We start from the raw sequence: 15,102 nt of genomic DNA on the forward strand, positions 1-15,102 counted from the left end.
TAAGTAGATATAATATAAATATATATAGGTAGTAAATGATTTACACTTTCAAATCTATTTTTCCTCTTTTTCTTTTAGTTCCATAAGCGAAAATATCGCTAAAGTACGTAAAGCCTGTAATGGGATAACATATTAAATTTTATGCTATGACAGCAAATTCTAGAGATAAAAATGAGCGAATCCACCTGAAACGATCGTAAGATTTTCTTGCGCGTTTTACCTCAATTTATTCAATTTACTTAAAACGGCTTCTGAAGGTCTTACTTCCGCATATTAAGTTTTAAATGGCGACATATCGAATATTTTTTCTTCTACATTAATTCACCACGTTTTCTCTGGTTACTGTATTTAAAAATGTACTAAGTAGTCGTTGTCGAATACGCCATCTACTTACAATATTTAAAAAATAAACTTGAATTTGTAATTTTTTGTGACATGTAAATGTTTAAATTTTATTAAATATGTCGATAATATCTTCTTTCTCTTAGTTAATATTATTGTAATTAAAATGCATGTTATTCGTATTTTTTTTTAACTACAAGAACGATGTAAAAAATAAATGGTCGCAATATTGAAACATAACTCGTATTGTTTTCAGCAATGATTGATAATTTTAGTGGCATGAACGTAACAAGTAACATATTCAAAACTTTGCTTCTGTTTTCAATGTAGTAAAATATGAAAATTACTTTTATTTAGATTTAAATATGAAACGTCTTGAAAAATCAATGAAATGATTTTAGAATGAGACTATCGACTAAACTTATTAAAAATACGTGAGCCAAAATACATTGAATAGTCTTTATCTATCATAACATTATATTAATTGTAAATATTTGTGATGTCATAACCAATGCAGTAATGTTAAATAAATTATATAACAAAAACAGATGCTTACATAAATTTTCTCTCAGGGTTCAATATGTTATCTGGTACAGTGTTTGTGTTAGGAAAATTAGTCACTACAAGTCTCTCCGATGTGTGTGATGCTTTGACGTACTCATGTTTGACAAACTCAAATCTAATTTTACTTGATAAATAATAAATTACATTTCTTGTAAAAATTTTATAAATAGAAACCTTTTAGACGGATGTATTCCTATTCAATTTAAGCAATTATTTTAGTAATTAAAACTATTAAAAATAGTCCTCTTAAGAGATGTCCTACATAGAAAATTACAAAGGCGCACGTGTTCCGTGTTTCTTACGGGAGAAAATAGAATAAACAACTAAATTAATTAATTTATCGTTCATTAGAGGGTGGTCTTTACGTCATCTTGCTGGATGTGTCACCAAAAAATTATTATATTTCTAAGGTACATAGTGTTATGTTACAAATCTTCACTGCGTGCATAAAAATGATTAATCTACTAATGGTTTTAAATCAATTGCTTTGTAATCGAATTAAGGAAAGGAAGGTAAACGCTTCACACTTTAAAGTTGGGGCCATAAACATTAATGATTTCTTTTAGGTGATTTTTGTTGCTGTTTCTCTATCAAAAGTATTTTTATTTTCTGCAACTGTTGTGATTTATATTAATCGTAACTTAAAGGTATTTGGCAGATAAAAATAATAAAATAATTTCCATCACTTTCACAGCAAGCTCGAGTAAAACAAAAAGTTTATAGAGACGGGTCGATTTCTTTTTAATTATATTGAATTTTCCGTTATTGTTAATATTAAATTTGATTGACATTCTCATTACTTCAAATACGGCGGTGTCAAAACTTCGTAACGAACGGTTCAAACGATTAATAGGAGACGTTGAAATGACACACTTACAGCTTTGTAGTTCCGACCCGGTGGGTCCGGGGGTGTAGAATTATTATTTGGTTTATTTTTTATTTCAATCCGTTCGACATCTCTACTCCAGAGATTCATTCACAGCTCTCAATTAAAGTACAAACAATTTAGCCGGTGACCGTTTCTATTTACCGTTCCATATTCAGGCGTTTATTCTCTGTGGGCGGGCGTTCTCTTATAGATCGGAGAGCGTGCGATCAGTTTGTATCGGAGTAGCGACGCGCGCGGACGTTCCGTACTCTCACCCTTAATAAAACGAGACACACATAGACAAGTTACAGAGTAGAGCAGGACAACAGGCAGTTTTCAACAGGTCGTTATTGTTCCACTAAATGGTGATATCGTGTAATAATTCACTTCAGCTCTTTATTTTATAGCTCATCCAAAGTTTTCACTTTTTTTTTTGTAAATAATGTTAGTATTTTTTTAGTAGTAAGCCTTTTTATTGGGTGACTGCTTGCTGTTTGTGCATGTGTTTCTGAGTACACTTCGCCTTTATGATCGATATACCTCTGTGATGTAAAGTTTAAAAAAATATTTTGCGCTTGGATCCATTGTTGTTTCACAATTTTCTTTCATAATACATCATACGAAGTGTGTAGGAAGTAAACATTTTATTTTGAAATACTATTTATGTATTTATAAACCTAAATTTAAATATTTTTTAAATCATCTGAATATCATTCAATCAGCCTTTTTAAAAATACAGAATATACAATTCTGACAAAGAATAAAATAAATTTCCTTTAAATGCACTTAATTTTGAAATGTTAAAAATCATGTTAATCGTATCCAATAATATATATAATCATGATTTTATAGTAGTAGAAGTATTTTAACCTTTAGATACTAGTATAATAATATTTTAAGATAAGATATTGAATACGTTAATATTAATTACTAGTAAAGATAATTAACTTAACAAGAAATACAATTATATTATTAGTAAGTAAATTTGTACGTATAAGAATTCCATTAGACATTTATATTAAAATCGACCTCCTTTACTTACTTTTTTTTGTTTAATATTTCGCTATGTTAGTAGTTTTTTATAAGTCATTATCTTAAATTGTCGATGTAATGTGTGTCGAGATATAAATTAGTCAGTGGGTTTTGTCATGTCCATCGGTCAGTGGATCTGTGATAGTGACAGGCTGGTCATATCATACTGTCAGACGTAGCCCAACCCAATTATTAATTAGAATGTGTTGATTGCTAACAGACAACCAAGGCATAATTAACTAAAATAATACAATATTTTCAGATATTACCTTTTATTGATCATTTATGTAACTCGATGACTTAACAGCAATCGAGTTAACAGAAAGATGAGATAAAAAAGAAAATTATAGTTATTTACAATCCATTGAAATAACGTTTTCATAAAGGCACTTTATACCATTTTTTACTTCTTCGATCTTACGCTTACATGTTTTCTTTCTTTTTTTTATCTTTTGTCCTCCTAATTCAAGATGTTCTAATTCTATTGTGATGTTCTAATGTTAGAAATTCTAAGTTTCAACTTGAAGCTACTTTATGAAACTTATAATTTATGTTCATTATTTTCTTAATATTAACTAAAAACTTAATTTCTTCTGAAATGGCGAATGTCATTGAAAAAAATTGTCGGTGAAGGCTATAGGATCAGTACAATATCTGGGAAAGTCTCTTTATTTTGTGTTAAAAGTTATATAAGTGAAAAGGGCGTGAATTCAGATCTACAAGAACAAAACCTAAAAAAACACAATAAAATAGTGATTTTTTTTGCGATTAACTAGCCATCGATTTTTTAAATGTTCCACTAACACGTTTTGTTTCCTTTTATATAAAGTATTATTTACCAGCCTTTTCACTAACAAAAATATGTACGATTTTATTTATGTGAAATCTACGCGAATTCTACTGATTTTTCCGAATATATTTATATGGGGACGGAAATAAAAAAAAATACTCTTTATATCTAGTGCACGTTCAAATAATCAGAATAACTATGGGGTTGAGTTTTATACCAGATTATACATATTTTGATACAGTAACAAATTACTGGAACGGCTGATCATAATATTTTAAACAAATTTAGTAGAAAAGATTTCAAACATTTTTTTTTTAAAGAAATTAAAATGAATATGATATACAGTTTCATACTTTCTAATCTGCAACTGATATTATAATTGAATAAATAGAAAATAATATTATGGAATGTTTGGGTGACTGAGTTAATTATATAAGGTGGCAACCGGAGGTTCCAGGAAAACTACGAAACATACTTATATGTATATTATAATAAAAATTACATATTAAAACTTATAACCTATACCTAAGACTACATGATTGCCCCGATGTTAGGATAGCAATCCCATTCCATAGCTTGTGTGGTATCAGGAATCTTCTGGTTCACACGGCTTGGTGTTCGTTCCGCGGAGTCAGCGGCGTCACTCGTTATATTATATTTTATCCATACAACGATGTTGCCCCGGCGATGTTCATTTATTTTATAATATGTAGCGCGTACGTAACAAGTCGTTCACATGTGAATGTATTTCTATTACGATCCTAAGAACTATTGTTGGGTTTTCTGGCTCCGCATTAAATTATTTTTATTGCTCCTGAGTTTCTGGAAACATTGTTATAACTAGTGGGAACTCTAATAAGTCTCCATATGGAGTGATATTTTATATAGCTGGCTTATCTGACTATAGGTGTAGAGTGGCACATGGAAGTGTTTCAATGTAATCCGACTTGGTACCCGAGCATTCAATTTCCGAGCACAAATTGTAGTTTACTGATGCAAAGTGTTTTCAGGATTTATTTTTCAGCCTATCTACAGCGACTGCTTCTTTAAGATTTGTCCTTACATTGCCAAGACCTTTTATTACTACATGCCTATTTATAACCATAATTTTGTATTAACTTTTTATGCCCCTCCTTATTTTATAAAAAAAAATGTTCCCAGTTTTATTTTACTAAAATGGTTATACACAAACTTTATTAAAACGAAACTTTTATATCTGGAAGGCAGGAAATATAAAAATCGATATGTAAATTAGAAGTACATGTTAATTTTTTAGTCCTTTACATTTTACATTGGCGTCACTGAAAAAGAAACATCCAAATGGCTAAAGTAAAATGAAAATAAAGAATATTTTGTTACCAAGAGATTCCAAATATAATAAAAAAATAAAATCGGAATGATAAAATATTCTTGTTTTCATATGCAAGTTTCAGATACTAATAAAAGCGTAATTAAAACGCATTCTTGTAAAGTTGTAACAGCTTTTCTTAAGACATGAAAGCAATCAAAGTTTTATCAGCGTCGAGACTAGAAAAGAATTGTTTTGAGGATGGTTAATTGAATATAAACTTTAGATATTTCTTTTCATATATTACTTATGATATTTTTGTTTAATTGTATATTTATACTAAAAAATGTCCATCATACTACGTTTGTTTGGTTTTAGGTTTTTTTATTTCTCTTTATAAAATAAATAACAGCTGTATTTTATAAGGTTTATTATTTTGTGAGGGTTTAATAAAAAAAGGGAAGACGTACATAAAGATATTTATATTTGTTTTGAGTCACGGAGATAAAATAAAAATCATTACTTCTTATACATTTCCAAGAATGAAATTATTATTGAATATAATATTGGCACTGACTATTATTGGCCCCAAAATATGTATTCTTAAATATATTCAACGTTATATTTAACATTAAATAATAGAAAACTGGAAAGAAATTTCCATAATACATTAGCTTAATTGAGGCAGCGGTTCGGATAGGCAATCATTATAAACTATTATTGTCCACTCCCTACAAAAACGTTGTTTTTGTTCAATATCGATATTTTAAAGAGGTCCTAGTATTATTTAATCTAAGCCACGACGTAAACTACTTACAAAATTGAAGTTATTACAAATGGCCAATATAAGTGATTTACGAAAACACTTGTATGTGATCTTGGCATTTATGTGATATTATTGATGTAGGTAGGACAAGTTTAATAATAGTAATAGGTTAACTGTTCAGCTTTGATTTCTTTGGACATTAAGTGTCACAAAGTAAATTTGTATTTTAAATATGCTTTTTAGCTTTCGCTATTAGTGAGTATTCTACTTTGAGTGTTTTAATTTGTAGAACTTTTGTTGATTACATTATCTTATAATGTAATGTAAATAATTGTTTTGGATACCTGCAAAGTTTAATGTATATATATATATATATTATATATAAATATATTATATATATAATGGAGTAGATTAGTTTGTTTATAGACGAATTATGTTAATCAAAACTGTCACGCTTTAGTTAATTTTAATATTCGGAATAGATATTAAATAATAAGATTTAAACAATTTTAACAGCTTTTATGAACTGATATCCTCAAGGGAAATTGGATTGGACAGGAGTAATAGGGTCAATCCATTTTAAAATAATTACAAACGCAATAAGGGCCCATTTTCATTGGTCGATAAGGCCCGCATTCGGGGTGCGGGAGATTTCTGTAACGCATGCCATAGGGCCAGCAAAGAGTTTATCGTTTTCACTGGTCGTCAGAGCCCGCATACGGGGTGCGGGTGATTTCTATAACGTATGCGAATTCCGTTATTCCGGAATGCGGATATCACCCGCACACGTTTAATCGACCGAGTTATCGACCAGTGGATTTCATTGGTTGTTAGCTCGCATGCGGGTACTCCCCGCAATCGGGCTAACTACCGACTTATCGACCAATGAAAATGCGCCTTAAGTATAATGTCAGACAAAAAAATATTCAATAACTTATCCATTCGTTTCTTTGGCTTTGCTTTGATCCTCAAAGTCTAATACATAATATATCATCTGTGACTTGAGGTCCTTAAAATCTAATACTAAATCTGTCATCTAGTATTTTTAAACCAAACATAAATAAACCTGATTGATTATATAATAATAAAATTTGAGTCTATTGAATTAACGGAAGATGAACATATTTTGCTTATTCTGATTTCGACTTTGGTTACCAAGAGCTCGTAATTATTAGGAAAGTTCACAATTTTTACTAAATATAAGAATAATTTAAAGGTCTCCGAAACAGAAAAAGAAAACTTAACGATTTACAATTTAAAAAATAAACCATTCATATTCCAGCGTTTATTTATAATTTATACAATGAAGTTCAATATAAATTAACACCCAGATCAATATAAGAAGTAAATTAATAAAACCTCTAAAACTACGCTGGAGTAAGTTTACAAATAAATAATGGCTTTGTGGTGTATTTAATGGGTACTTTTTGGAGACAATATATTTTCATTGTATATAAAATAATATTTCTTTTTTATAATGAAATACTCGTGTATCAAATACCAGCTTAGGAAATATTATGATTAAGAAAATGTTAATAAAAACCAACGTTAACTGTACTGAAGTAAAAAAAGAAATTACAAAATCAAGTATAATATGACTGGGGATATGATAGTATTTATTATTATGTTTACTGGATTAAAAAAGAGTATTCTTAGCGATTTTTTTTAATGTACAGAAGATTTTTTTTATGCTTGTATATACCATACTCTCGATAAGTGATTGATGTAAGAGGAAAGAAGGAGGAAAAGCTTGGAGTGGAATATAAGAAGGGAATTCGCACTCCTAACATATAAAAAAAATAATTGTGCTTGAGTCCCTCCCTGAAAAAGTTAAACTTCGTAATATTGTAATGAAAACCGGAAAGGGTAGAAATTGACTTTTAAGGAATTTCTAGTGTTTCTTTAAGACAAACTTTATTAATATTACTTACAACTCACCATTAATGGCCCGCTTGTGTTCGAGCGACACGCATTCCCTCTCACTCAGTCTCTTTTTATACCCCCTCCAACTCAAAGGAGCGTCAAAAGTTTTGCGCAACCTGGTTGAAAGTCGCATAAGAAGTTTTACTACAACATTTTTTTAAATTTTATGCTATTAAGAATGAATAGTGTGACAATGACAAGAAAATTATAGAAACCTTAAAGTAATCTCGGTTTTATATTTTTTTAACGATTGTAATTTTAAGTTACCGTACTTATTATAAGTGTATCATAGGTAAGATAATAAACAGTAGATGATTTTCAAGTTTTTCGTTATATAACCTTAAACTTTCTCTGGAATTGTATTTATAAAGTAACCTCAAGCTGGTTTCTGACCTGAAGGAGCTGTTTCACACGACTTAAATAACAAAAGCCTGGCGTGAATATGTCATAATTTTTTTCTGACTATTAAATTTCATTCATTCAGAACATCTAGTGTGCTACTGCTGCTTTTTAATTTTATAACGCCGGAATTTACCAATAACAAAACACAATACCCATAAAGTGGAAAAAAATATTTGTTCTTATTTTAAGTCTTCAATTCATCACTTGCTTTATTCGTATAACATTTTTCTTTATTATCATAACCTGTGATATGTATATTGAAAATTTTAAATAATTTTCATCGATCACAGACACTCGTGTTACCTATAATTAGCTTTGCTAATTATACCTAAATTAGTTTAAAATGAAAACATGTTGGATTAGTAATTATAACTGTTATATAAAGTTTTAATTTTAACATAAACGATTTCAGCATCAATATAATATTATGTTAATTAATAATAATTATAAATTATATAATTTACAAATATTTATTTATTTTTTAACTTATTTTGAAGCTGGCAATATTTATTTGTGCGTGTTTTCTTGTCTATATTAACATAGTATTCGTACATCATCATCAATATACATATTATAAAACAAAATCCCTCACCGCGTCTGTCTGTCCGTCTGTTTGCGATAAACGGAAAAACTACTGCACCAATTGTCAAATTGTTTTCACCCCTCGAAAGCGTGATTCTCGAGAAAGGTTTTAGTATATCATTTGTGAATTTTTTGTATTTACTTGTGTGTACATTAACGATATTTGTTGAAGATGTCGAGAAAATATGAGCCTTCTGAGAGCTTTAAGCGAAAACGCTGCCTAAAGTATTTGAGATATAACAAAATTATATATGGTGGAATTGTGTATCTTATATAGGTCTACAGAAAAGGCCTCGGTGGAATATGTCTTAAAAATAGCATACTATATCCATTTTACAACTTTTAAAAATTAGCATTAATAATGAAAGCATTTATTGGAAAGCTATTTACATAAATACGGTATTTAGTTTTATCAAAATAAATTTTTAAATCATTTAAATTGGGCCTACCATTTGAAAGTTATCATAAAATATGTTTAATAATTCTCAAAATTAAATAGGTTATTTTCTATTTTTTCAAGAGCCCATGTGAAACCGGGACTGGTACCTAGTATACTGGTACATATATATACATATATATATGATACTACACCTCGGTGCTGGTAAATATTTAACGAGTATTCTTTAAAAAACTAATTAAATAAACGTTTTTATTCCATTCGAAAAACTCTTTAATGTTTTCTCCACACAATACTCAAGATTAAATATAATTCGTCAGACAAATGAAAAAGTCGACATTGGCAAAAAATTTCACAATTCCAGTGCGAATGAAGCCATAGCATGAAAAACAAGATACTGAATAGTGATTATAATTGTATCTTCGATGGTTCGTAATATTGTAGTGATTTAAAATTACGTTGGAAGAAATACCTATTAAAACCTATGTAATAATTAAATTTAGTCGTGGTATCACAGTTCTCTGGAAACCTATAAGAATTGGTTTTGCCTGTTTTTTCAACACAATCATTATTTTTCCCTGAATAGACTCCATCTTTACTTGTTATTGCGGTCACATATCAATTACGAGTGAGCTTACAATTTTAAATTGACCTGTATCTATTTCATAGACCATCTTAGCAACTACTTCTGTGACAGCTTATGACTACGAGAAAAATCAATTTTTATAAAATCCCAGTATGTCTTCGAGGTGATCATATATATGACTCTAAATTGATTTTTTTTATTGAGTAAAAGTCTTTACTATAGAAATTCATGTCAAAATATATACAAGTTCATTATTATATAATAAAAACTAATTTAAACTTATTTATATTATTTTTAGACAACTCCAGAAGTCACCTTTTTGTCAGATCGAAATCATCATCATCATCAGCCTATATTGGTCCACTGCTGGACATAGGCCTCTCCAATTGCACGCCACTGAGATCTATTTTCGGCTACTTGCATCCAGCTCCTGCCAGCTATCTTGCGCAAATCGTCACTCCACCTTGCCTGAGGACGTCCTACACTACGTTTGCCGAGATGCGGTCTCCACTCAATAACTCGTTTACCCCAACGGTTGTCGGTTCTGCGGCTAATATGGCCAGCCCACTGCCACTTCAGCTTGCTAATCCGGTGGGCTGTGTCGATGACCTTGGTTCTCTGCCGAATCACCTCATTTCTGATGCGATCCCTCAGAGAAACTCCGAGCATAGCCCTTTCCATAGCTCGCTGAGCGACTTTGAGTTGGTGAACTAGCCGTACCGTTAGTATCCACGTTTCGGCACCGTAAGTCATTACGGGTAGGACGCACTGATTGAAGACTTTCGTCTTTAGGCATTGTGGGATCGACGATGTTAAGACTCAGCGTAACTTCCCAAACGCTGCCCAACCCAGCTGAACTCTTCTACTCACCTCGTCCTCGAAATTGTTTCTCCCCAACTGCAATACTTGCCCCAGATAGACATATTTTTGAACAACTTCGAGAACGACACCGTAGACTGCAATCGGTTCCGGAGGAACATGTTCATTGAAGATGACCTTGGTTTTGTCCAAGTTGATCCGTAGGCCGATGCGTATAGAAGAGTCAGCCAGGTCATCTAGCATCTGTTGTAGGTCCTGCAACGTTTCTGCCATAATGACGATGTCGTCTGCAAATCGCAAGTCAGAGATGTGTTCGCCATTAATGTTGATACCTCGTCCTTTCCAGCGCAGCGTCTTAAACATATCCTCCATTGCATTTGTGAACAATTTCGGGGAGATAACGTCCCCTTGTCTCAATCCTCGATGCAACGGTATGGGACTTGTTTGCTGATTCTGTACTTGGACGGACATGGTGGCGGCTTCGTAGAGACATCTTATCACTTGGATATACCGCCAATCAACTTGGCAACGTTGCAGGGACTCCAGAACAGACCAAGTTTCAATCGAGTCAAAAGCTTTCTCATAGTCCATAAGTCCAGACAAAGGGGCTGATTGTACTCTTCGGTCTTCTGTATAATCTGCCGCACCGTGTGAATGTGGTCTATGGTGCCGTGTCCGCTCCGAAACCCAGCCTGTTCCGGTGGTTGGAATTCGTCGAGTCTTCGAGCAAGACGATTTGTGATCATTCTTGAAAACAGCTTATAGACGTGGCTTAGCAGGGAAATGAGTTGATAGTTCTTAGTCTTCAGCAGGGATTTGTCTCCCTTTTTGAAGAACAGGATGACCACACCCCTACTCCATGCCCCCGGAGTTCTCCCTTCGAAGAGGACAGAATTGAACAGCTTTTGGAGCTCCCTGGCATTCAACAATTCTGTTGTTATGCCGTCCTCTCCAGGGGCTTTTCCATTTTTAAGCTGCCATTTTTAGAGCGATCTCGATTTCACCAATGCTGACTTCTGGCAGGTCTTCGGAAAAGTGGCTTGTTAATGTGGCTCTAGGATCCTTACACACGGGATCAGGCCGAGATGTCTGCGATGCGTAGAGCCGGCTATAGAAGTCTTCTACTTCTGAAAGGACTGCCAGCATTGAAGCAACGACTTCTCCACTTGCTGTAGTCAACTTCGTCAGGTGGCTTCTTCCAAGATATTGTACGAATACTTTTGACCCCCGGTTCTGCTCGATCGAAAGAGTATTAGAGCACCGGAGATCGTGTCGTACGTGTCTACGGATTTTTTGGTTTAGAGTCCGCCTTGCCGCCAAAGTGACGGGTGGGTTTTCACGTCGTTCCTTCATTAGACCTAGAGTCTCCTCAGAAAGTTTGGACTTCCTGCCTCTGCGCTGCGTTGCACAGAAACTGGAACCCCCTTCCCTGAGGATCTGAACTACATTCCCGAGGTTTTGGTTAACGTCCGTTGTGGTTTCCACGGCAGCGAATCGGTTCTCCAGATTTGACTGGAATGTTTCGGATCTTATTATGGAATGGAGCAGGGTAGGTCGGAGTCTGGATTTCATCAGACGGACACGTTCAGCCTTAAAGTTGATATTCAGAGAGCCTCGTACAGTCAGTGATCACTACCGGTATTAAACCTGTTGATCACGCAGACGGCTCTGAATATGTGCTTCTTGTCCGTCATGATGAGGGCGATCTTATTTTTAGTCATAGTATCGGGGCTTTGCCACGTCCACTTCCTTTGGGGCTGTTTCTTGAAGAACGAGTTCATCAAGAAGAAATCGTTCCAGAAAGTTAACGAGCATTTGCCCCCTATGATTCCTGCTTCCAAATCCATGGGATCCTACTACCGATTCGTTGCAAGTCCGTACTCCCACTTGAGCTTTAAAGTCTCCCATAACAACGTTGTAGTGAGTCTTAGTAGTATAGTGGAGGGCCTTCGATTTATCATCGAACATTTCTTCCACTTCACTATCCGAGTATGTCGTGGTCGGAGCATACACTTACACAACCTTGAAGCTGTATCTCTCGGTGAGCTTTACTATGAGGTACGCTACCCTGTTCGACAAACTAGACATTTCCACAACGCTATCGGATAGGGACTTATTTACCAAAAACCCAACGCCACCTTGGGATTGTTGGTCTCCCTCGCGAAAGTATATTAGGTGGCCCGATTCAAGGAACTAAATTTATAATGAATGAAGATGACAATTTTAATTTAAGTACACTGTACATATAATATATTAATTTTGAAAATCCATAATGTACGAGTCTTATAAATTATTTAATTTAGATATTTTGTAACAATCCGCGATAGAAGCTGTAAAGTGACTTGAATAATGAATATAATAAACAAGTTTACGTCATAACATGTCACAGCGTTGGGGAAGCGTGAAATGAGCGGAAATTTGATGACCCGGTTTTAAAGGTGTATGAAGGAAAATTAGTTGAAATGACTGTGCTTATATCGTTATTGCTTAAAAAATTATTGCTTTATAGCAATCATTCATAAATAAATAGCGGGCTAGTGATTATGTGTTATCTCTAGGTTATCAACAATTAGCATTAAGCATTTAGTTTTAACCTTAATTGTTTGTCACGAACACAAGCATGTCGCTGTTCGAATTCATTTATGTTGCTATAAAAACATGTTAAACTCGTCGTATATTCGGCAGCAAAACCAGCTAAAAAACTATCGAAACTTCAATATGCTGTGCATTTTAATAGCTGGTACGAATAAAAAATGTAATAAAATTTAAGTGAAACGAACATCAAAGTGAATCGGAAAACGTATAACTCCAAACATTATTACTTTTCTTTGAATGTAATCAACGCCTCTACCAGAAAAATATTTCCCTTGAAAGTAATATAAACAATATAAAATAATACCCCAATATTTTTGGGAAAATATAAAATTGTGTGCGGAACTAAAGTCAAACTAAATATATGTGTAAACTAGTGGGTTCAACTTTTTTCATATAAATCTCTAGTTTGTGATATAATTACTTTGTTCTTTTACAGTAACATGTGCAAAGGACGGGTCAAAGAAATGACTAATTGTTCTCTAACGTCAGGTCACCACGACGTAAATAAAGAAGTATATAACTAGAGAAATTGATTAAAAATTATGGGCTAAATAACTTATTGTTTTATAACAATAATATTAATCATTTATTTTTAAAATACATACAATGAAACGAAACTAAGCTGTAAAAAGAGTGTGGGTCTAGTATCTCTTTAGAATAATTAGTTTAGAATATACAGAAACCACAAAAATAAGTTTTTATTTGTTAGTTTTAATAATCAATATTTCAATTCGTCAGTAAATATACATTTTTTTACCCAATGGTTAATGATTTCAATCTCAAGATTGGAATTTATATATATATATATATATATACATATGGCTGGCTGACTGGCTTACAGTGGGAGTTCTTAACAGAAGACTTACTTGAATCTGATGTAGCTACTGGCTCTGGAGCCATTAATCAATTAAATGGTCTTTCAAATAGAATGTCAAAGTTGCAAGAATTCTTAATTTGTTTCGGTAAAGTCACAAAGTAAACATTATCTGAATGCATATAATTTATTTGAAAATGTGTTTGTTGTTGTGATTGTATGTTTTCTATTTTATGCTAATTGCCCTTATATGAAGGATTGAGATTTTCGTTTACTATGTACATACATGTACTATGATACAGATTGGCATTATAAACAACTAGAAAACTTGTCAGAGGCTAAATTTTAGTAGAGAAAAATAATCTTATATAAAGTATTTATATAATTTTATATAAGTTCCAATTGTAGGTAAAAAGAAATTTTGTAAAAATTTAAGCGTTTGTTTATTCTCACATAAATAAATAAAAAATTGGTCCAAAAGTAATAACGTTCGGGAACTTGTACTCTTTTTAATCTTCAATGGTTTTATAATAAAACCATATTCCGTATCAAGATTAAGTATTATGGGCTTCCTTTTTCAATTATTAATACATTTTTGTTTTCTTTACTTTTTCAAAATCTTTGAAATCAAAACGGGATTACGTTTTTTTTATATATACTTAATTGACATTGAGCACTCATATTTTTTATTATAATAATACAACATTTCTCGATAGTATCAATCTATTTTGTTTATATGTTTATTATAGCCGGTGACAAAAAAAATATATTCTCAAATTAATTATTGGTGTCGGTATAAAAGGACGTCAATTTTTAAATAATAAATAAACAATCCCATTAAAAACTATAATTGTAGGAGAGACAAAACCTCTTAGCATTCAATGGATTCACCGTGCTGGTGCCGGGTCCATCGCGTTGCAGGGAGAGGAGCTTTAACAGTGCCTGGAACTTGCGACCCAGGTGTAGGTTTAAGGTCCCCTATCTTATTCGCGTGAAACGCTCACCTCCACCATCCAATCTTCTCTCTCTACCTAACCAAATTTGAAAAGAACCTACTAGGGCTGCCTTCGAAGTACGTTCCAAGAATGATTTCATATTAGTTCTGGACTGGGTCTTTTAGTAGGTTGTAGAGAGATTTTGCCGTTTTACCTCTCGCTCCCACTTCTACCGCCTACAAATCCACGACAAACCTATTTCGAGTGAGTTCGTTTGTGACCTCGTAATATTTATTGACTTTGATGGCATTGTCTTTGGGGATTTTGGTTTTCGAACCGTAAGCTGTATAATCACAACGCGTTTTAAATTTCGCGAAAACATAAAAATATCTGTTCTTG

The 15,102-nt window shown here is 32.6% G+C and overlaps 1 protein-coding gene across 1 annotated transcript in view; it reads left to right on the forward strand.

The window, feature by feature from the left end:
* The first annotated feature begins 2,011 nt into the window (after positions 1–2,011).
* The window catches only part of LOC133320004 (uncharacterized), a 56,066-nt gene continuing 42,975 nt past the window's right edge, over positions 2,012–15,102 (forward strand). Inside the window, exon 1 of the mRNA XM_061526525.1 lies at positions 2,012–2,117. The gene's annotated coding sequence lies outside the window, so the exon portion shown is untranslated. The remainder of the gene's footprint in view (positions 2,118–15,102) is intronic.

Source organism: Danaus plexippus, chromosome 4, assembly GCF_018135715.1.
Source record: "Danaus plexippus chromosome 4, MEX_DaPlex, whole genome shotgun sequence".
Classification (NCBI taxonomy): domain Eukaryota; kingdom Metazoa; phylum Arthropoda; class Insecta; order Lepidoptera; family Nymphalidae; genus Danaus; species Danaus plexippus.